Source organism: Gossypium hirsutum, chromosome A03 (genome assembly GCF_007990345.1).
Source record: "Gossypium hirsutum isolate 1008001.06 chromosome A03, Gossypium_hirsutum_v2.1, whole genome shotgun sequence".
In the NCBI taxonomy this organism is placed as follows: Eukaryota; Viridiplantae; Streptophyta; class Magnoliopsida; order Malvales; family Malvaceae; genus Gossypium; species Gossypium hirsutum.
In genome coordinates this window covers 83,977,221-84,001,802 of record NC_053426.1, presented here as the reverse complement: position 1 = coordinate 84,001,802, position 24,582 = coordinate 83,977,221, and the positions used below count along the sequence as shown (strand labels likewise).

Here is a 24,582-nt window from a genome sequence, read left to right as displayed (position 1 = left end):
TCAATCATTTTCCATAATTAAGCACAGAAAAGGACAAATTAAATCACAGAAATTTCACAGACATAAATTCACATATCACAGACATAGAAAATAATATTAAAATATTCTTCAGACTCGAATTTATGGTCTCGAAACCACTATTTTGACTAGGGTCAAAATCGAACTGTTACAATTCTCCCCCTTAAGGGATTTTCGTCCCCGAAAATCTTACCATTAAATAGATTCGGATATTGTTGTTTCATTGCATACTCGGGCTCCCACGTAGCCTTTTCTACACCGTGACGATGCCAAATCACTTTAACTAGAGGAATTTTCTTATTTTGTAACTCTTTAATCTCACGGGCTAAAATACGGATCGACTTTTGTTCGTAAGTCATATCAGACTGGATTTCAATCTCAGAAGGGGATATCACATGAGAAGGATCAGATCTATACCGTCGAAGCATCGATACATGAAATAAATTATGAATCTTTTCTATATTAGATGGTTGCCTCAATCTATAAGCAACAGACCCAATTCGCTCGGTGATTTCATACGGTCCAATGAACCTCGGACTCAACTTCCCCTTTTTACCAAATCAGAACAGTTTCTTCCACGGAGAAACTTTCAGAAACACTTTATCACCGATATCAAATTCAATATCTTTTCATTTTAAATCTGCATAAGATTTCTAATGATCAGAGGCAGTTTTCAAACTATCACGATTACTTTCACTTTCTGTTCTATTTCTTTTATCAAATCAATACCGTAAATCTTATTCTCACTGAGCTCAGACCAGTATAATGGAGTTCTACACTTTCTACTGTATAAGGCTTCGTACGGTGCCATTTTGATGCTCGATTGAAAACTATTATTATAAGCGAATTCAATCAAAGGTAGATATTGTTCCCACACACCTTCAAACTCGAGAATGCAACATCTCAACATATCCTCGAGTACCTGAATAATCCGTTCTGGTTGACCATCTGTTTGTATAACACCCCAATCCTGTATCCGTCGCCGGAATAGGTAAAGGGGCATTACCGGACTTGAAACTCATATCAGAACAGTAATTTTTTTTTTGAACATTCCTTTAGATAAGTACTAAAGACAGTCAGGGATACAATTTAAACTTCTATAAGTACACATTAAAAAAAATGCCATTTTCGCATGGCTTATATACATTAACCAAAATATTCTTCGGCCACTGGTCTATTCTATACATGCCATAAAATAATTCTAAACATAACAGTAACAAACAGTGGATAGTGATAGTGTGACTAGTTGCTGACGATCCCCGAGCCTGTAGCTTCGAAATGAGATCTATAAAATAGAGAAAACAAAGTAAACGGAGTAAGCATTACAATGCTTAGTAAGTTTTAAGCAGTGTCAACAGATAACAATCAAATTATAACATAGTTGTTCGTATTTTTATTTCACTCTTCCTTCAGGCATACCATCCCTTTACCGAATATGCACATCTCATCATATACAATAGGCAGATAAACTTTCACATAAAAGTGAGCTCATGTGACATGGATATATTATATAATTTCACATAACCTTTCACACTGATCCGATGTCACATAATCATAGGAATAGTCTCATAGATTGCTCTTGTATGCATCACATAACTACCTTATGATTTAGTTCAAATCAAGCTCACATATAAACTTGGAGTACATACCTGTTTAACCTTTCGCATTGAATATATTTATAAGCAATTCTTATTACGAAGTCTTATAGCTTTAACCTCTACTCGAATTATCGGCGAGACCTTTAGCTCAGATGAAATCTCCACACGAAGTTATTGGGTCTTACCCGGACAAAATCTCCACACGTAGTCATCGGGTCTTACCCGGACATAATCTCCACACGTAGTCATCGGGTCTTACCCAGACATAATCTCCACACGTAGTCATCGGGTCTTACCCGGAATATATTTCCAAGTTTCATGTACATTTAATCACATGTTACAACATTCACATCGACTGTCATATTTGTAATTCATTTGCCTCATCAAATATCTAATAATACACACCTTTCACATTTGGTCATTCGGCCACAATATACACACATCGCCTACATATTTCACACTAGCCATTCGGCTTTACCGCATATACATATCTCATACATTTTTCACATTAGCCATTCGACTTTACCACATATACATATCTCATATATATATTTCACATTAACCATTCGGCTTTACCACATATACATATCTCATACATATTTCACATTAGCCATTCGGCTTTACCACATATACATATCTCATACATATTTCACATTAGCCATTCAGCTTTACCACATATACTTATCTCATACATATTTCACATTAGCCATTCGGCTTTACCACATATACATATCTCATACATATTTCACATTAGCCATTCGGCTTTACCACATATACTTATCTCATACATATTTCACATTAGCCATTCGGCTTTACCACATATACATATCTCATACATATTTCACATTAGCCATTCGGCTTTACCACATTACATATCTCATACATATTTCACATTAGCCATTCGGCTTTACCACATATACTTATCTCATACATATTTCACATTAGCCATTCGGCTTTACCACATATACATATCTCATATATATATATTTCACATTAACCATTCGGCTTTACCACATATACATATCTCATACATATTTCACATTAGCCATTTGGCTTTACCACATATACATATCTCATACATCAATTTCCGCAACAGCTTATAAGCAACTCAAATAGTTTCATCAATGTTTACAACAAATTCACATATTCATTACAAGCTGTTTTCCTGAGCAATAGTCACTAAATTATTTATAACTGGAGCTACAAAACTCAAAATGAATTTCCGTTAATTTTCCCTGAATATAGACTCATATATCTTCCATCCATAAAATTTTCAGAATTTTAGATTTGGCCAATCAATACCAGATTTTTCTTAAAGTTTCCCCTGTTTCACTGTTTGACTAATCTGACCACTCTTCACTACGAATCAAATTTCTCATTGTACAGAATTCAAAATATGTTCTATTGGATTTAATTTGAAACTAGACTCATTAAGGAGTCTAAGAATATAAATTTTATCTTATAACCATTTTTGTACAAATTATAATGATTTTCTAAAAACCGAACAGGGGATTTCGGAGTCATCCTGACACCGTCTCACTCAACTTTAAATATCTCTTTATAGGAAATTTCTTTGCTCACACAGTCTCTTTTATAAGAAACTAGACTAATTAAGCTTTGATTACATATTTTATTCATCCTATAATTCCACACCATCAATTTATGGTGATTTTCTAAAATCACGTTACTGCTGCTGTCCTAAGCAAAATATTACAATTTGGTCTTAAATTTCCAAGTCCAAACACTTATGAATTCACCATTTGAGTCTAAAACATATCATGGCCACATCATATCTTATTAAATCAACTCATTGTGTCCTATTATGATTGAATTTACTCAACGTTTAATCACTTAAAACTTACCTCGGAAGTGGTCGACGACTAGATATCCACGGCTATTCGTTTACTTTCACTTTTCCCTTATCCGACTTTGATCCTCTAAGCTCTTGAGCTAAATCAAACAATTTACTTCCCAATCAAACACAATCACACGGCATCCATATACATTTTAGAACCATTCTTAACATATTTACTACTCATTTACAAACAAATACTCATATCACATTTATAAAACTACCTTTCATAAACACTATGTATAAATATGTATTTCTTCACTATTTACTAAGTCAAGCCAAACCACATGATTCATTAATCGTTAATATATATATACAGCATTAACAACTTCACTTAAGCTTAAGTATAAAATTTGGTCTTACCAAATTTTGCACATTTTACCAAAATAATAACTACCAATTTTACACATAAGTGCCGGATCAAATCATACCATAGTTACAATATCACTTGACTAATGAAATATCCAAAATATCAATCTATCATTTACCAAATTCATAAACCACATATAAGGCACATTTTAAACTCAAGCATGTAACTTGACAACTTAACCATTAGTTACCTAACCACAAACAAAACATATCATAGGCATGTAAAAACATATTTTACCAGTTGATAGCCAAATATAAATATACAACCCTTTACCATTTCCAAAATACATATGCATGGCCAACCTTTTAACCATATATTCGGTCATAAAATTTATTCTTTAATAATTCAACCAATTTCACAATTTAAATCAAAACTAATTGCATCATTTATAACCGTACCTAAATGAACATCAAATAGTATACAAAACATATTCATACGTTAATACCTCAAACCTTACCTTAACAACCAATATGCAAGATATCACATATTTGTAACTTAGCTCATGAAAGCATATGTATTATATCATAAACACATCTTTTACCATTTACCTCACTTAAGCCAAATTTTATAATCAACCACAAAAAAATATACCACAAATCATACTTCCAAAATGAGCTACTTCTATGGCCGATTATATTTCATCATTAACATATCTCATTTTCGAATCATATAATCAACATCACAAACACATCACCAAAACAAAAATCATACCTATCATATAACAAGCATAAAAAAATAAACCAACCATGTCAAATATAACCATAATTTGATCAAACCTTGAAACCGAACTTAACAAAATAAACAAGCCATTGAATGATTAGAACTTGAACTAACCACCTTCTTTATACATAATTTTCCAAGAATTTCAAGGTACTTACCTCTTCCAAACCTCCTCCAAGCCGAACATGAAGCAAGAGAACTCCTCTCTTCTTCCTTTGATTTTTCGGTCAAGAAGAACAAAGAGGATGAAGCCTTTTTCTTTTTTTTTCTTCTAGGTACGGCAAAAGGAGGGGAGCAAGGATGAAACAACTTTGGTTTCTCCTCCCACTCCCCTCATATTTTATTGTTCTTCCAACAACATGTTATCACAAATTGTTTATAATATGTTTTACCCATCCCATTTTGTCTATCCTCAATGTCATGGCCGGCCACTACTAATTAAGTGGGGGAATTGACATGCAAGTCCACCCTTTTGATTTCATGCACTAATTGATCCTTATAGATTAACCTATCACATTTCAAAAGTGTCACACATAAGTCCTATTAACTAAATTCACATGCAATTAACAAAATTCAAATATGAAATTTTCACACATGCATATATACATATAATAAGCATCAAATATGACGGTTAATTATTTTTATGACTCGATTTTGTGGTCCTGAAACCACTTCCCGACTAGGGTCACATTAGGGTGTCACAGTTTGCACATGAAAAGCGGTGCTAAAATACAATTTAGTACCCAGAGCATCTTGTAATTTCATCCAGAATTGCGATGTAAATCTCGGGTCTCTATCTGACACTATCGACAATGGCACACCATGCAATCTTACAATATCAGAAATATACAACTGATAAAGCATAATTTATACATATTTTTACCCCATTCTTAACACATTTTATGGATGATTTTTCCTTAGGATTGGTGAATTTGATGCTTTTAATGCCTTAATTTCATGTTCTATACTCATGAGAGCATAGGAGAGCGAAAAGAACGAGAAACAGGACAAAAATGGAGAAAATGGGCCAAAGTACGAAATCAACATGGCCTGGACTTCCTCACACGGGCAGACCACACAGTCGTGTCAATTTGGCAGAATCAAAGCACGACGCACACGGGTAGAACACACGCCCATGCCATTCTAACAGGTTCAAGAACTGTGACACCCCGAACCCGAGACCGTCGCCGGAGTCGAACACGAGGTGTTAACAGACTTCAAACCACTTATTAAAAATTTTTCCAGACAAGCTGCCAATCTGCGTACTAGTCACTTTAAAAATCATATCTTGAGCTCTGGGACTCGAAATCTAGTTTTGTGAATTTTCCCTGAAACTAGACTCATATGCCCATCTACATATTTTTTTCTAGAATTTTTGGTTAGGCCAATTAGTACAGTTTATTAGTCAAAGTCTCCCATGTTACTGGGGTCAACTACACTGACCTTTGTGCATTACGACCTGGATATCTCCCTGTACAGAGATTCAATACTGATGCCGTTTATTTCTATAGAAACTAGACTCAAATAGGAATCTATACATATATGGCATGGCTCCTAATTATCTCTGGTTAATTCATAATAAATTTACAAAGTCGGAACAGGGAACCCAGAAACCGTTCTGGCCCTGTCTCGCGAGAACCTGAATATCTCTTAACATACTGTCCATATGATTGTTTCGTTACTTCTATATGAAAATAGACTCATCGAGCTTCGATTAAATAATTTATCCACTATTTAATTCCATTCCTACTAATTGTTGTAATTTTTCAATCCCACGTCACTGCTGCTGCCAGCATCTGTTACTGAAGCAACTATGTCCATTTAGTGATTTCTTATTGATCTAACTAGTAATTCATCATACATATCACAAAATTATAATCATGACTAGCCATACCAAAGGCTAATCATTGTCAAACATCCCCCCCTTACTACACTTTTGCCATAACATAAATTTTAACACCAAAAATAATCAACCATGACATAAAGATCGTATTACCAAGACTTACGACCTAATGTTATAAAACCAAATCCAACCGAACATTTATGCCATTTTCGCATGGCTAAAAGTTTACATACCAAAGTTCAAACATAACATAATAGCCTATACATGCCGAAATGTTCTCCTAGACCAACTAAGAAGAAAGTACCAAAGGTTGCTAGCCGGTGTGATGACTTCGACGACGGCACGATCACGCAAAAAGAGACGAGTCCAAGAAACCTAGAATAGGTGACAAGCAAACACCGAATGAGTATATAACTCAGTAAGCCATAAGCATTCCACAACCATCCATTAATAAAATTATCACAACAGGAAACAATGAAATGAGGTTAAGTACTCCATCCATACCAAACTATACCATAGTTCCTTAAACCCTATGGTTCAATCTCATACCAAGTCCTACATTGACCTTTCATACATCATTTTATTTTCGTTATAATCATACAATTAAACGAACTTTCACCTATTCCACAATGAACCTTATGTACGTGACTTCAACTATAATCGTCACATAGGTTCAAAACTTACCAAGCTCAACTCCAAATATAAACATAGCGCCTATTAGCCATGAACTCAAGGTACTTACCTTTTCCGCTGTCCAAAATTGACTCGGTAAAGCCGCACCCTTCGTGTAAATAATTTATGGAAAATATATATTGGGTTGCACACATAATGTTTAGTAATCACCCACGCACACTCAGTGCCATGCACTTTAAACTCACACACTTAGTACCATGCATTTCAAGTTCGCACACTTACCTTTTTCCGCTGTCCAAAATCGACTCGGTAAAGTCGCACCCTTAATGTAAATAATTTATAGAAAATATATATTGGGTTCGCACACATAGTGCTTAATAATCAACCGCGCACACTTAGTGCCATGTACTGTAAACTCGCACACTTAGTGCTGTACAATTTAAACCCGCACACTTAGTGCCAATCTCATGATCATAAATGTTTACACCCGCACACTTAGTGCCTAAACCAACAACTCAATTCATCTCACCTCTTTTCTTTTTATTCAATACTTTCATCACCCCATGCATACATGTATAAATATATATATTTATCGTTCCATTCAGCATCATTACATAGACGTTATAACCATTTAAATTGATACAAAATATATGCTTAATGACTTACCTTAGGTCGGATGAAGTGATTCCCAATCAACTACTCAATATTCTTTGCTTTGCCTTTGCTTGATTCCCCTCCTTTGGATTCTTGAGCTTGATTAAATAAATAAGTTTAGTAATTTAATTTACCTTGCAAGATACCTATATATATATAAATTTAATAATTCCATTTTTTTTTTACAATCATCCTTGTTCAAGACATCCAAGTCTCAACTAATGTTCATATTATATCTCAAAGCCAAATGTATTATCCCTTCCAAAATAATATTATGCCAAATATGATTACATTCAAATATACATAATTATGAATCAAACTCAACTTTGTAAACCAACCTCCTCATTTGGTCGATTGTATAGAATCAAAGAAATTTCACCAATGTGCATACTATATAGCCGAATATGCAAGATCAATCTAACATCACCTATGTACTTAATTTTAAATGCCGAATATACAATTTCGATGCAATATCATTTTTTTTTTCATTTCATTTGAGCACATAGTTCCTCCACATAATAATTTGGCCGAATGTTTCTACTACCAAAAACTTCACATCTATCCATAATATCATACCAAGGTTCATATATCTATTAGCTATTTCATTACTCATCTTTCTAATATTCCATTCCAAAGCATCAAACACTATCCTCTTAACATCTAACGATCACATCCGAATGCCCATTTTTTTTTTTCACCAAATAGAGAAATCACCCTATGGGTTATAATATGGATTTGTCTATTAACTAAATTTAACAAAATTTAATGAAAAATAACATGCAATCTTACCTTGATTAATCCCTTAAGTTGACCGAATGCTTTTTAACCATTTTTCTTTCCTTCTTCCTTTATGTTCGGTTTTGCAAGGAGAAGATGACACTCTCCCACCTTCCATTTCTTATTAATTTATGTTTCTATTTAGATTATTTTATCATTTACCATTATAAAATTGTATTTAACTTGACTTAATGGAGGACCATCATCACATGGCCGGCCACTTCATGAATTAAGGGCATTTTGACATGCAAATCCATACTTTCTCACCTTGTTATTATTTAATCCTTTCAATTTATCTATCATCTTTTCTAAATTTCTCAACTAAGTCCTTTCATGAAAATCCACATTCCTAAGGCTAATTTTAAACCTTTATTATTTCCACACATACACTACCACATTTAATATATGCAATTAAAATTAAAATAAATTTTCTTGTAACTCGGTTTTGTGGTCCCGAAACCACTTCCCGACTAGGGTCAATTTTGGGCTGTCACAACTCTCCCCCACTCAAGAAATTTTCGTCCCCGAAAATCTTACCGGTGAATAATTTTGGATATCGATCCTTCATAGAGTCCTCAAGTTCCCAAGTGGCTTCTTCAATTCCGTGTTTATGCCACAACACCTTCACTAATGGGATTTTCTTATTTCGCAACTCTTTTACTTCACGCATCAAAATGCGAACCGGTTCTTCTTCATAACTCAAGTTAGGCTGAATCTCGATCTCAGATGGAGTGATTACGTGTGACGGGTCGGACCTATATCGTCGAAGCATCGAGACATGGAAAACATTGTGAATCTTTTCAAGCTCAGGGGGTAAAATTAATCGGTATGCAACTGGTCCAACTCGTTCGGACACTTCGTACGGACCGATGAACCTCGGACTCAATTTGCCCTTACGACTAAATCTAAGCACCTTCTTCCAGGGTGAAACTTTGAGAAATACTTTATCTCCAACCTGATATTCAATGTCTTTTCTTTTCAAATCCGCATACGACTTTTGACGATCCGAAGAGGCTTTCAAACTTTCGCGAATTACTCGGACTTTCTGCTCGGCATCCTTAATCAAATCAACCCCAAAAATTTTACTTTCACTAAGTTCAGTCCAAAATAATGGGGTACGGCACTTGCGACCGTATAAAGCCTCGTAAGGTGCCATCTTAATGCTTGATTGAAAGCTATTGTTATAAGCAAATTCAATCAAAGGCAAATATCTTTCCCATGAACCACAGAACTCTAAGACGCAACATCTCAACATATCCTCGAGTATCTGAATTGTTCGTTCAGATTGACCATCGGTTTGGGGGTGAAAAGCAGTGCTAAAATGCAGCTTGGTACCCAAAGCTTCTTGCAATTTCTTCCAAAATCGCGATGTAAATCTTGGGTCTCTATCTGACACGATAGAAATAGGTACACCATGCAATCGAACAATTTGGGAGATGTATATTTCTGCCAATTTATCGAGCGAAAAATCTGTACGGACAGGGATAAAATGAGCAGACTTGGTCAATCTATCAACAATAACCCAGACCGAGTCTTTCTTATTCTGAGTCAGAGGTAACCCAGACACAAAGTCCATTGTCACTCGATCCCATTTCCATTCGGGTATCATGATTGGCTGAAGTAATCCAGATGGCACTTGATGTTCCGCTTTTACTTGTTGACATATCAAACACCTTGAAACAAATTCAGAAATGTCTCGTTTCATGCCCGGCCACCAAAATTGACGTTTCAGATCGTTGTACATTTTAGTACTACCCGGGTGGATAGACATTCGGCCACTATGAGCCTCATTCAAAATCATCGAAATAAGTTCCGAATTCCTTGGAACACACAAACGACTTCTGAACCTCAAACAATCATCGTCATCCATTTGAAACTCTGATTCCTTGTTCGGAACACACTCAGCCCGTTTTGCAACCAATTCATCATCAACTTTCTGGGCTTCACGAATTTGATGAATCAATAATGGTTTGGCTTTTAATTCAGCTACTAACACATTGTCGGGTAGAATAGACAAGTGCACATTCATCGCTCGTAAAGCAAACAGCGATTTTCGGCTTAAGGTGTCCGCAACCACATTAGCCTTTCCCGGGTGGTAATCAATGACAAGCTTGTAATCTTTCAACAACTCAAGCCAACGTCTTTGTCGCAGATTTAAGTCTCTTTGAGTCATCAAATATTTGAGACTTTTGTGATCCGAAAATACATGGCACTTTTCGCCAAACAAATAATGTCGCCATATTTTCAAAGCAAATACGATGGCGGCTAGTTCGAGATCATGGGTTGGATAATTTCTCTCGTGTGGCTTCAATTGTCTCGACGCATAGGCCACAACTCGACCTTCTTGCATCAATACGCAACCCAACCCGAGTAGGGATGCGTCACTATAAATGACAAACTCTTTGCCTGATTCAGGTTGCACTAAAATTGGAGCTTCAGTCAAATGAGTTTTCAGTTGATCGAAGCTTTTCTGACATTTCTCCGTCCATTCGAACTTAGCATCCTTTTGAAGTAGCTTCGTCATTGGTGTGGCTATCATCGAGAAACCTTTTACAAATCGTCGGTAATAACCGGCGAGCCCCAGGAAGCTCCGAACTTCGGTAACATTTCTTGGAGGCTTCCAATTAAGTATGGCTGAAATTTTGCTCGGGTCAACTCGAATACCCGATGCGGATACCACATGACCCAAGAAGCTAACCTCTCTTAACCAGAACTCACACTTACTGAACTTCGCATATAACTGCTTATCCCGCAAAATTTGCAACGCTAATCTCAGGTGTTCAGCATGTTCGGTCTCATCTCTTGAATAGACCAAGATGTCATCAATGAACACAACTACGAACCGATCCAAATAGGGTCTGAAGATCTGATTCATCAAATCCATAAATACCGCAGGGGCATTAGTGAGCCCGAATGGCATCACTAAGAACTCGTAGTGACCGTACCTCGTTCTGAAAGCAATTTTGGGTACGTCCGAATCTCGAATCCGCAACTGATAATAACCCGATCTCAAATCTATCTTTGAAAACACTGAGGCTCCCTTTAATTGATCAAACAAATCATCAATACGCGGTAACGAATATTTATTCTTTATGGTCACTTTATTCAACTGACGATAGTCAATGCACAACCTCATGGTTCCGTCCTTCTTTTTCACGAACAATACTGGTGCACCCCAAGGTGAGAAACTTGGTCGAGCGAAACCTCTATCCGTCAACTCTTGCAATTGAGCTTTCAATTCCTTTAACTCGGTTGGTGCCATACGATACGGGGCTATCGAAATTGGCGTAGTTCCAGGTACAAGCTCAATACCAAACTCTACCTCCCGAACAGGTGGTAAACCCGGTAATTCTTCAGGAAAAACATCCGGGTATTCACAAACCACCCGCACAGTTTCGGGTTTCTTTTCTAATTCTTTATCATCAAGTACATACGCAAGGTATGCTTCGCACCCTTTTCTTACATATTTCTGGGCCAACATTGCTGATATTACAGCTGGCAACCCCTCCAAATCCGTAGACTCAACTCGGATTACTTCGTTATTTGCGCACCTCAAATCAATAGTCTTGCTTTTGCAATTCACAACCGCATCATGCACGGTCAGCCAATCCAAACCAAGAATAACATCAAATTCATCAAACGGCAGAAGCATCAAGTCCGCCGGAAAATAAGAACCTCGAATTACTAGGGGACATCTCTTACACACTTTGTCGACAAGCACGTAACGACCCAAGGGATTTGACACCCGAATTACGAACTCAGTAGACCCAACAGGTAGAGTCTTACTGGATGCTAAGGTTTCACATACATATGAATGAGTAGAGCCAGGGTCAATCAATGCAATCACATTAGTATCAAAGAGAGTGAAGGTACCAGTGATGACGTCAGGGGAGGATGCCTCCTCTCGTGCGCGAATGGCATATGCTCTAGCAGGAGTACGGTTCTCGGCTCGAACAGCCGTATCAGAGACCCCTCTCTGACTACCACCCCTACCTCCTAAAATTCTCGGTGGTCTACCTCTAGTTGTCACTCCACTAGGTCTTGCACCTTGAACCTTATTCTTCTCATCAAGCTCCGTGCAATCTCTAATGAAGTGGTCCTTCGAACCGCATCCGTAACAGGCCCTGTTAATAGACTTACCCCAACATTCACCTATGTGTCGTCTTCCACATTGGGGACACTTAGGTCTCTCTAGACGATTATTGCCCACACTAGCTACCGAAGTAGTTCGGGAGTCCGTCGATGGTCGTGCTCTGATGGAAATTCCCGCAGTCATCCTCGACTTATTAGTGTCCTCCCTGAACTTCTTTACAGCTGAGAACGGAGCTTTACCCGTCGATCTTTTACGATAGTCTCTAGCTTCAAATTCAGCCTTCTTCTTCCCCTTTCCAAGTTCTTCCGCCTTGCAGGCTCGTTCGACTAGTGTCACGAATTCTTTTATCTCCAGAATACCCACTAGTAGCTTTAAATCTTCATTCAATCCTTCTTCAAATCTTTTGCACATAGCAACCTCATCAGCTACACACTCCCGGGCATACCTACTGAGCCTTACGAATTCATGTTCGTACTCAGATACTGTCATACGGCCTTGCTTGAGTTCCAAGAATTCCTTACGCTTTTGATCGATGAACCGTTGACTAATATATTTCTTTCGAAATTCCGCTTGGAAGAAATCCCAAGTAACTCGTTCGTTTGGGACTATGGAAATCAAGGTCCTCCACCAGTAGTAGGCTGAGTCTCGCAACAAAGATATAGCACACTTTAGACATTCATCGGGTGTGCATGACAGTTCATCGAACACCCGAATGGTGTTATCAAGCTAGAACTCGGCCCTTTCGGCATCATCAGTAACTATGGCCTTGAACTCCTCAGCCCCGCGCTTCCTAATCAAGTCTACAGGTGGTTTACTCAGCCTCACAGGATCAGCAACTGATGGCATTACGGGCTCTTGGGGTGGATTATTCAAATTCGGGAATTGTTGGACAGCCGGATTGGTTCGGGCATATTGCGCGACCCACTCATTCATCATGGTAAAGAAGGCTTGTTTAGCCCCCTCACCTTGATTATTCGCAGATGACTGAGGTTCAACAGGCGGCGTCCCTTGTGCAGGAGCAGCCGCTACACTTTCAACGTCATCCGCCAAGGTTCTCTCTACACCGGGATCCATTTACTAACCAAAACAAAAATTTTAACCGTCAGAAGTCATCACACATTTAAACATTAACATTAAGGCATGTATAGCTAGACTCATACGTGCTATGGTAGTCCTAGAACCGGCTAAACCATAGCTCTGATACCAATCAAATGTGACACCCCGAACCCGAGACCGTCGCCGGAGTCGAACACGAGGTGTTAACAGACTTCAAACCACTTATTAAAAATTTTTCCAGACAAGCTGCCAATCTGCGTACTAGTCACTTTAAAAATCATATCTTGAGCTCTGGGACTTGAAATCTAGTTCTGTGAATTTTCCCTGAAACTAGACTCATATGCCCATCTACATATTTTTTTCTAGAATTTTTGGTTGGGCCAATTAGTACAGTTTATTAGTCAAAGTCTCCCATGTTACTGGGGTCGACTACACTGACCTTTGTGCATTACGACCTGGATATCTCCCTGTACAAAGCTTCAATACTGATGCCGTTTATTTCTATAGAAACTAGACTCAAATAGGAATCTATACATATATGGCATGGCTCCTAATTATCTCTGGTTAATTCATAATAAATTTACAAAGTCGGAACAGGGAACCCAGAAACCGTTCTGGCCCTGTCTCGCGAGAACCTGAATATCTCTTAACATACTGTCCATATGATTGTTTCGTTACTTCTATATGAAAATAGACTCATCGAGCTTCGATTAAATAATTTATCCACTATTTAATTCCATTCCTACTAATTGTTGTAATTTTTCAATCCCACGTCACTGCTGCTGCCAGCATCTGTTACTGAAGCAACTATGTCCATTTAGTGATTTCTTATTGATCTAACTAGTAATTCATCATACATATCACAAAATTATAATCATGACTAGCCATACCAAAGGCTAATCATTGTCAAACATCCCCCCCTTACTACACTTTTGCCATAACATAAATTTTAACACCAAAAATAATCAACCATGACATAAAGATCGTATTACCAAGACTTACGACCTAATGTTATAAAACCAAATCCAACCGAACATTTATGCCATTTTCGCATGGCTAAAAGTTTACATACCAAAGTTCAAACATAACATAATAGCCTATACATGCCGAAATGTTCTCCTAGACCAACTAAGAAGAAAGTACCAAAGGTTGCTAGCCGGTGTGATGACTTCGACGACGGCACGATCACGCAAAAAGAGACGAGTCCAAGAAACCTAGAATAGGTGACAAGCAAACACCGAATGAGTATATAACTCAGTAAGCCATAAGCATTCCACAACCATCCATTAATAAAATTATCACAACAGGAAACAATGAAATGAGGTTAAGTACTCCATCCATACCAAACTATACCATAGTTCCTTAAACCCTATGGTTCAATCTCATACCAAGTCCTACATTGACCTTTCATACATCATTTTATTTTCGTTATAATCATACAATTAAACGAAATTTCACCTATTCCACAATGAACCTTATGTACGTGACTTCAACTATAATCGTCACATAGGTTCAAAACTTACCAAGCTCAACTCCAAATATAAACATAGCGCCTATTAGCCATGAACTCAAGGTACTTACCTTTTCCGCTGTCCAAAATTGACTCGGTAAAGCCGCACCCTTCGTGTAAATAATTTATGGAAAATATATATTGGGTTGCACACATAATGTTTAGTAATCACCCACGCACACTCAGTGCCATGCACTTTAAACTCACACACTTAGTACCATGCATTTCAAGTTCGCACACTTACCTTTTTCCGCTGTCCAAAATCGACTCGGTAAAGTCGCACCCTTAATGTAAATAATTTATAGAAAATATATATTGGGTTCGCACACATAGTGCTTAATAATCAACCGCGCACACTTAGTGCCATGTACTGTAAACTCGCACACTTAGTGCTGTACAATTTAAACCCGCACACTTAGTGCCAATCTCATGATCATAAATGTTTACACCCGCACACTTAGTGCCTAAACCAACAACTCAATTCATCTCACCTCTTTTCTTTTTATTCAATACTTTCATCACCCCATGCATACATGTATAAATATATATATTTATCGTTCCATTCAGCATCATTACATAGACGTTATAACCATTTAAATTGATACAAAATATATGCTTAATGACTTACCTTAGGTCGGATGAAGTGATTCCCAATCAACTACTCAATATTCTTTGCTTTGCCTTTGCTTGATTCCCCTCCTTTGGATTCTTGAGCTTGATTAAATAAATAAGTTTAGTAATTTAATTTACCTTGCAAGATACCTATATATATATAAATTTAATAATTCCATTTTTTTTTACAATCATCCTTGTTCAAGACATCCAAGTCTCAACTAATGTTCATATTATATCTCAAAGCCAAATGTATTATCCCTTCCAAAATAATATTATGCCAAATATGATTACATTCAAATATACATAATTATGAATCAAACTCAACTTTGTAAACCAACCTCCTCATTTGGTCGATTGTATAGAATCAAAGAAATTTCACCAATGTGCATACTATATAGCCGAATATGCAAGATCAATCTAACATCACCTATGTACTTAATTTTAAATGCCGAATATACAATTTCGATGCAATATCATTTTTTTTTTCATTTCATTTGAGCACATAGTTCCTCCACATAATAATTTGGCCGAATGTTTCTACTACCAAAAACTTCACATCTATCCATAATATCATACCAAGGTTCATATATCTATTAGCTATTTCATTACTCATCTTTCTAATATTCCATTCCAAAGCATCAAACACTATCCTCTTAACATCTAACGATCACATTCGAATGCCCATTTTTTTTTTTTTCACCAAATAGAGAAATCACCCTATGGGTTATAATATGGATTTGTCTATTAACTAAATTTAACAAAATTTAATGAAAAATAACATGCAATCTTACCTTGATTAATCCCTTAAGTTGACCGAATGCTTTTTAACCATTTTTCTTTCCTTCTTCCTTTATGTTCGGTTTTGCAAGGAGAAGATGACACTCTCCCACCTTCCATTTCTTATTAATTTATGTTTCTATTTAGATTATTTTATCATTTACCATTATAAAATTGTATTTAACTTGACTTAATGGAGGACCATCATCACATGGCCGACCACTTCATGAATTAAGGGCATTTTGACATGCAAATCCATACTTTCTCACCTTGTTATTATTTAATCCTTTCAATTTATCTATCATCTTTTCTAAATTTCTCAACTAAGTCCTTTCATGAAAATCCACATTCCTAAGGCTAATTTTAAACCTTTATTATTTCCACACATACACTACCACATTTAATATATGCAATTAAAATTAAAATAAATTTTCTTGTAACTCGGTTTTGTGGTCCCGAAACCACTTCCCGACTAGGGTCAATTTTGGGCTGTCACAAGAACAGCCTGAAGTAATTGCACACAGGTTTGTCCCTGCCGAGCCCAAGTTGAGTCCAATTCGGAAAAGGCTAATTTTGAGGGTTCCTAGGCATTCCAAAGCCTATAAATACACCCTAGAGGAGGAAGAAAGACACACACAGAGAGAAGGAGGCAGGGAACTGCTCAAGGGAAGCCAATTGATCCATCTCAGAAGCCGGATTCACCATCAAGACAGAAGATCTCCCCTCAATTTCCCTCCAGGAGTTTTGGGTTTTCTTTATGTTTTGTATTCATTATTCTTCTGAGATGTTTTCCTTTTAAGTTATGAACTAAATCCCCTAAATACCTAAGGGGAATGAAACCTAAGACGAATCTTGTTATTATTTTCTTAATTATATGATAAATATTTGGCTTGTTCTTAATTATGTGTTCTTAATTCTTGTTTTGATATTCCACGATATTGATTCAAGTTAAGCATTTATTCAGAGGAGGAATAAACCCTGTCTAAGAGTACAATTGTCATAATTAAGCAGAGTTGATTGCGCGCCTATAGATAGGGTAACAAGATTTTACCGGATTAGGGTGAAACCTAATAAGTGGATCCATAGATCGAGTTAATGCAACCCTAGGGTCTTAATTAGAGAAAAGTATCCATTATTCAATCTAGGTATTAGACGTTATTAGTCTTGAAGAGGGATAATAACATAACTTAGTGATCTCTACGGAACAAGTTAAATGAATATATCGTCCAATTCGGAGTCAGAATAACGAGTGAAGTCTAGGTGGAGTCTTCCTTAGGTATTGTCTTAATTCAATCGTTTTCCAAAAGTAATCCCCCAATTCTATTTTTTTAAAATTCTTAGTTTAGTTAATTAGTTAGTTAAAACAAACCCCGTTATTCTTAGGCTAGATAATAAAAAGACAGTCATTATTAGTACTTTTAGTTCCTTTGGGTTAAACAATCCGGTCTTGCTAAAACTGTACTACTGTTCGATAGGTACACTTGCCTACATTGTGATAATAGTTAGTTTCAAGAACGATTCTTTATAAATATTTAAAACCTGTCACGCAAAAAATCGCAATCATGTTTGTAGCGCCGTTGCTGGGGAACTAAGATATTAGTAACGCTCATTTTTATTACTCTAGCCATTTATTTTTCTTGCAAGTTAATTATATTTTATTTTTATTATTATTTATTAATTTACTTTTTCTTTCTCTTGGCAAGTTTTTATAGTTTATGACTAGAAGAAACCCTTTAGGACTGTACTTTTTGACAAAGAAATCGATCGCACAGTTTGCAGAAACCAAAGAGAAATAAGGCAAAGCTTAAGAAACACAAAGAATGAAAAAGAGGACGATATTCAAACCCCAACCAAGGAGATGGCTGAAAACCAAGACAATCAACTACCTCTTGCGATACTCGTTGAACTAGCAAATCAAAATTCTGCTCCTCGTACTATGTATGATTATGCTAAACCTACTTTAATAGGAACTGAGTCAAGTATAGTTAGGCCTGCTATTGCTGCAAATAATTTTAAACTAAAACCTAACACTATTCAAATGATACAGCAATTTGTTCAGTTTGATGGTTTGCAAGATGAGGATCCAAACACTTACATGGCAAATTTCCTGGAATTTTGCGATACATTTAAAATTAATGGCATTTCTGACGATGCCATTCGTCTTCGGTTATTCCCCTTTTCATTGAGGAACAAAGCTAAACAGTGGTTGAACTCGTTACCACGAGGGTCAATTACTACTTGGGAACAAATGACCGAAAAATTTTTATTAAAATATTTCCCCCGGATAAAATAGCCAAATTACGTAATGATACCTCTTTGTTTATGCAAATGGACTTAGAAAATCTTTAAGATGCATGAGAGAGATACAAGGACCTACTGCGAAGGTGTCCTCACCATGGATTACCTCTATGGTTGCAAGTTCAAACATTCTACAATGGTGTGAACCCCACGACAAGGCAAATGATTGATGCAGTAGCCGGGGGAACCATCAACAACAAAACACCTAAAGAGGCTTACGAATTTATTGAAGAGATGTCACTGAATAACTATTAGTGGTAAGTCATGAGGACTAAGCCAACTAAAACAACAGGCAGTTATAACGTCAATTCGGTTACTATGCTGTCAAACCAGGTAGAACTTCTAAATAAAAAGATTGGTGGTTTACTTGGTTCTACTCAGGTACATCCAGTAATGAGGTGTGAGACGAATGGAGGAGGAGCATGCACAGAGTCTCAACCCTTCAACCCTAGCATCGAGGAGGAACAAGTCCAATATATGGGTAATAATAACTCTAGATCCCAAAATAGCCCATATAGAAACACTTATAATGCAGGTTGGAGGAACCATCCCAATTTCTCGTGGGGCGGTCAAGGAAATCAAAGACCACAACATCTTTCGGGTTTTCAACAACCACCCTATCAGCAGCAAAAGAAACCAAACCTTGAAGAAATGTTGTCTAAATTTATCTCGGTGCCAGAAACCCGTTTCCAGAACACTGAGAAAGTACTTAAAAATCAACAAGCGTCGATCTAAGGGCTCAAAACTCAGATAGGCCAGCTTTCCAAACTAATCTCCGAATGACCACAACGTAGCTTGCCAAGTAATACTGAACCCAACCCAAGGGAACAACTCAACGCGATTAATGTTCAAGATGAAGAAGGATTCATTGAGCTTGAGCCAGAACCAAGGCAAGAAACTGTGGTAAGCAGAGGTCAAGGTAAGGTAGGTCATAATAAAAACAAATCAGTGAATGTCGAATATAAACCTCGTGTGCCATACCCCAACGCAACAAGGAAAGATCGCTCAAATGAACAATTTGGTAAATTCCTTAAACTCTTTAAAAAATTACCTATTAACTTACCATTTATTGAAGCTATATCGCAGATGCCAAACACAATGAAATTTTTTAAAGGAGCTTTTACCAAATAAGCGAAATTTGGACGAGGCATCGCAAGTGGAGCTAAACACAGTTTGCTCAGCTATTCTAAAGAATAAACTACCCAACAAACTAAAAGATCCAGGGAGTTTTACGATTCCTTGATTAATTGGTAGTTTAGATGTTAATAATGCATTAGCTGATTTAGGGGCTAGTATTAACGTCATGCCCTACAAAATGTTCAAACAATTAGGTCTTGGGAAACCCAAACAGACTAGGATGAGCATTCAATTAGCAGATAAAACTATAAGATGTCATAGGGGTATTATTGAAGATGTGCTAGTTAAAATCGATAAATTTATATTTCCCGTTGACTTCATTGTTCTAGACATAGAGGAGAATAGCAACACTCTTTTGATTTTAGGATAGCCCTTTTTAGCAACTGCTAAAACGATTATTGATGTTGGCACAAGTAAGCTCACACTCTGTGTGGGAGATGAAACAATCACCCTTCAAGCTCGCAATTCTGGCAACACATCAAAAATTGAAGGTGATCGTCTAAACCATTATACTAAAACTGACAATATGGTGCAACCTACTCTGTAGGAAATGAGTCTGAAGGAAGTACATGAGCCATTCTCAAGCAGTGGCAAAAGACCTATTCATGAAGATTGAAGGCTACAAATCGAGGAGCTAGATGAATGGCGAACGCATAAATCGAGAACACACGATAAACCAAAACTACGCCAGAACGAGCTCAATACCTTCCCAAATCAGCTAGATGAATGGCGAACGCATAAATCGAGAACACACGATAAACCAAAACTACGCCAGAACGAGCTCAATACCTTCCCAAATCAACTTAAGGTTGGAGATAAAGTATTATTAGATGTCGTAGATCCTCACATTGTCACTACCAAACCGAATGAAGAAATCCCTCTTACGGTACTTAGCATTTTCCAATTCAGTACAGTCAAGGTAAGTCATCCCAAGTTCGGCACTTTTAAGGTAAACAACACCCGTTTAAAAACCTTATTTTGATGAGAATGATAGTAGGAATAAGGAGTATAAACTCCTCGAACCACCATGACCATTCAATGAAGAGGTAAGTTGAGCTTAGACTATAAATAAGTGCTTCTCGGGAGGCAACCCGAGCACTAACTGTATTAACTTCTTTAAATTTTAGTGTTTAACACTTAACTTACTAATAGTGCTCTTGAATACAAGTTTCCCGCACAGATATGGCCTACCCCACAGGTGTGCCTTAGGCCGTGTGGAAATAGGGCAAAGATTTTTCCCAGCACGGGTTACGATAAATCACCACGGCCGTGTGACATGGCCATGGGCAAACCCGTGAAAACAACATGGGCGTGCGACACGCCCGTGCATTGAAACCGTGGCCAAACCTGTCAAATTAACATGGGCATCCAACACGCCCGTGCCAAGCAACCATGGTAGAACCTGTTAGATTAACACGGGCATGGGAGTGGGAGAAGCGAATGAAGACAGACATGGCCATGTGCACCCACACGCCCAAGGAACACGGGCGTGGGCCAATTTTCAAAAGTGCCCAAATTTAAAATTTACGAATCACACGGGCAAAAATTGGAGAACACGGGCGTGTTCCTGATCGTGTGTCCCAAAATCTATAAATGTGACAGCCCAAAGTTGACCCTAGTCGGGAAGTGGTTTCGGGACCGCTAAACCGAGTCACCGAAATGTTTGAATGTGATACTTATTGTGTAGAATATGTAATTATGAATGTGTGAAAATTTCAAGTTTCGATTTGGTTGATTGCATGTGAATTTAGTCAATAGGACTTATGTGAGAAAATTCAAAAATGTGATAGGTCAATGTGTGAGGACCTATTAGTGCATGTGGACAAAGGGGGGACTTGCATGTCAAATTTCCCCCCCCTAATGAGTAGTGGCCGGCCATGACAAGGAATGATGGGCAAAACATGTCATGAAACATGTTTTGTTAATGGAAGAATAAAATAAGGAGTATGGGTAATAAAGAAATGGAAAACAAAAGAAAAAAAAAATGGGTGTGTAGTGTTTGTCCCCCCCCATTGTCGTGAGCTAAAGAAGAGAAAGGGGGAATTTTGTTCATCCTTTTCTCATCTTCATGCTTGCCAAAACTAGAAAGAAAAACAAAGAAAAATTTTCTCATCCTTTGGTTCATCCTTGGCCAAAAATTTTAAGGAGGAAAGAAGAAGAAAGGTGAAGAGATTCGGCCATGCATGTAGCTAGGCTAAGGTATGTTTGATGATGTTCCATGAGAGGCATGCATGTTTTAGTTGTTAGCTTGAGTTCTACCTAACCCATGGTCTAAATCTTGCTATGTGATGGAAATGGCACTTGACCATGGATGCATCATTCTTGGTTGATGTTTGATGTTGTGGTGATGAGGCATGAGGATGAGTTAAGATTCGGCCTAGGTGGGGTTGTGTTAATGCCATTGCATGCAAAATATGAAGCTTGTTAATGATGCATGTGATGATGGCTTGATGATTCTTGAACCTCCTTTTTAGCATTTTTGTGTGAGCACATATGTGCATTGGTTGCTAAATGGAGAAGAATCGGCTAGCAAGATGTGTGCTAAGGCCGAATGTAACTTTGCATGTTAATGAGCAATGCATGTGTTAAATTGATGAAAAGGGGAGGATGCTTTACTAGTGTGTATATGTGTGTATTAAGTGTTGAAATCGACCCCAAAAATGGACATGCATATTCGGCCAAGGGGAAAGAAATTAGCTAATATGTTGTGTTGATCATTGATTTTTGCATGTATGAGACTTTAATGTCTAATGTATAAATATGGGCTAAGTGCCTTGTGTTCATCTTTTGATGCCTAAATGATGAAATCAATTTATTTGTTTGATTAAGCTCAAGAGCAAAGGGGAAATAAAACCGATAAAGGGAAGGAAAGAGTGGTTGAATAGCTAGCGGAATCGTTCGACAACACCCGAGGTAAGTTCTTGAGTAAGAGAGCTTAAATTTCGATGTGATTAAATCATGCTCTATGTGTGGCTATTGAGCCGAATGTGCAAGGACAATATGTGCCTTGTGTTTGAGTTTCGTAAACGAAAATGAAATATGAATGTGCCATGAATTATTGTTAGATGTGCATGATCAATTGAATGCTGTCCGGGCTAAGTCCCGAAGGCTTTGTGCTAAGTGAATATATCCGGATTAAGATCCGAAGGCCTTTGTGCGAGATACTAAATCCGGGTTAAGTCCCGAAGGCATTCGTGCGAATTGTTAAATCCGGGTTATGTCCCGAAGGCATTGTGTGAGTTACTAAAACCGGGCTATGTCCCGAAGGCATTTGAACGAGGAGCTATATCCGGTTAAATCCCGAAGGTACGTGATTTGGTAATGAATGAGCTTGCTGTAAAATTCCAGCAAATACTCGAAAAACATCCCAATATGGGGATATGTTACGTATGTGTTGAATTTAATCGAGCCCTTACAAATAAATGTTCGCTCAGTTGATAAACGAGCTATCGGCCTTCGGCTAAGTTAGTCTATTGTGTATGTGCATAAGGGTTGTTAATGTTGTGAAGCAAGTTTAATATCGATAAATTGCGTATTATGAAATATTCTGTTTAGCTAAATGTGTGATATTCTTTGTTTATGCTGGAATTCCTTGCTCAAACATACTAAGCATAAATTGCTTACTCGTTACATTGCTCCTCTGTTTTATAGATTTTTGGTTCTCCAGCTATCGGACTCGGGATCTTGAAGTCGAAGTCGCCCACACTATCAAAGGCTCTTTTGGGTACTATTTTGGTTGAATCTTGATATGGCATGTATAGGACTACCCATTGTTGTTTTTCGAGTACTTTATGAAATGTATAAGTGTACAGCCATGCGAAAATGGCTTGTAGAAGTGGAGTATGGCATTAGACCATTCGTGTTTATGAATGTATAGATGGTTTCATGATGTAACTATAGTTGGAATGGAAGTGTTGAGCAAATGATCAGCCACTGGAATGGCTAAGTATGATCATATGTGGGCTTATGTATGACAAGGCCCTAGTTGGTCCATGAAACCCCAAATTAGGTAAGGTTTACTTTGAAAACAGAAGCTGATAGCAGCAGTGGTGTGGATTGGAAAAATCACAAGAATTCGTAGGAGTGGAATTAAACAGTGAATAAATTATGTAATCGAACCTTGATGAATCTACTTTCATATGGAAGTAACGAAACAATCATAGGAACAGTACAGTAAGAGATATTCGGGTTCTTGTGGAACAGGGCCAGAACAGTTTCTGGATTCCCTGTTCCGACTTTGGAAATTCACTATAAATTTACCAGAGATAATTAGGGGTCATACCATATATGTATGGATTCCTCTCTGAGTCTAGTTTCCATAGAAACAAACGGCATCAGTATTGAAGCTCTGTGCAGAGAGATATCCAAGTCGTAATGGGAAAAGGTCAGTGTAGTCGACTCCTGTAACATGGGAGACTTTGACTAATAAACTGTACTAATTGGCCCGACCAAAAATTCTAGAAAAAAATACATAGGTGGGGACATGAGTCTAGTTTCAGGGAAAAATCACAAAACTGATTTTCGAGTTGTGAAACTCAAGATATGATTTTTGAAGCGACTAGTACTCAGACTGGGCAGTGTCTGGAAAAATTTTTCAAAGTTTGTTAACATCTCGTGTCCGACTCCGGTGT

At 37.4% G+C, this 24,582-nt stretch overlaps 2 long non-coding RNA genes and 1 other non-coding gene across 3 annotated transcripts; all 3 read right to left on the bottom strand.

The window, feature by feature from the left end:
- Positions 1-6,730: 6,730 nt before the first annotated feature.
- On the bottom strand, positions 6,731-8,779 carry LOC121223021 (uncharacterized). The gene is made up of 3 exons (XR_005920352.1): positions 8,478-8,779; positions 7,701-7,786; positions 6,731-6,776 (listed from the first exon to the last, which is right to left on the bottom strand). It is a non-coding gene; the product is annotated as an uncharacterized lncRNA (long non-coding RNA).
- Positions 8,780-14,782: 6,003 nt separating this feature from the next.
- On the bottom strand, positions 14,783-16,728 carry LOC107916178 (uncharacterized). Its single transcript, XR_001689414.2, has 3 exons — positions 16,531-16,728; positions 15,753-15,838; positions 14,783-14,828 (listed from the first exon to the last, which is right to left on the bottom strand). It is a non-coding gene; the product is annotated as an uncharacterized lncRNA (long non-coding RNA).
- Positions 16,729-18,812: 2,084 nt separating this feature from the next.
- On the bottom strand, positions 18,813-18,918 carry LOC121225408 (small nucleolar RNA R71). The gene has a single exon (XR_005923281.1). It is a non-coding gene; the product is annotated as a small nucleolar RNA R71 (small nucleolar RNA).
- Between the last annotated feature and the right edge of the window lie 5,664 nt (positions 18,919-24,582).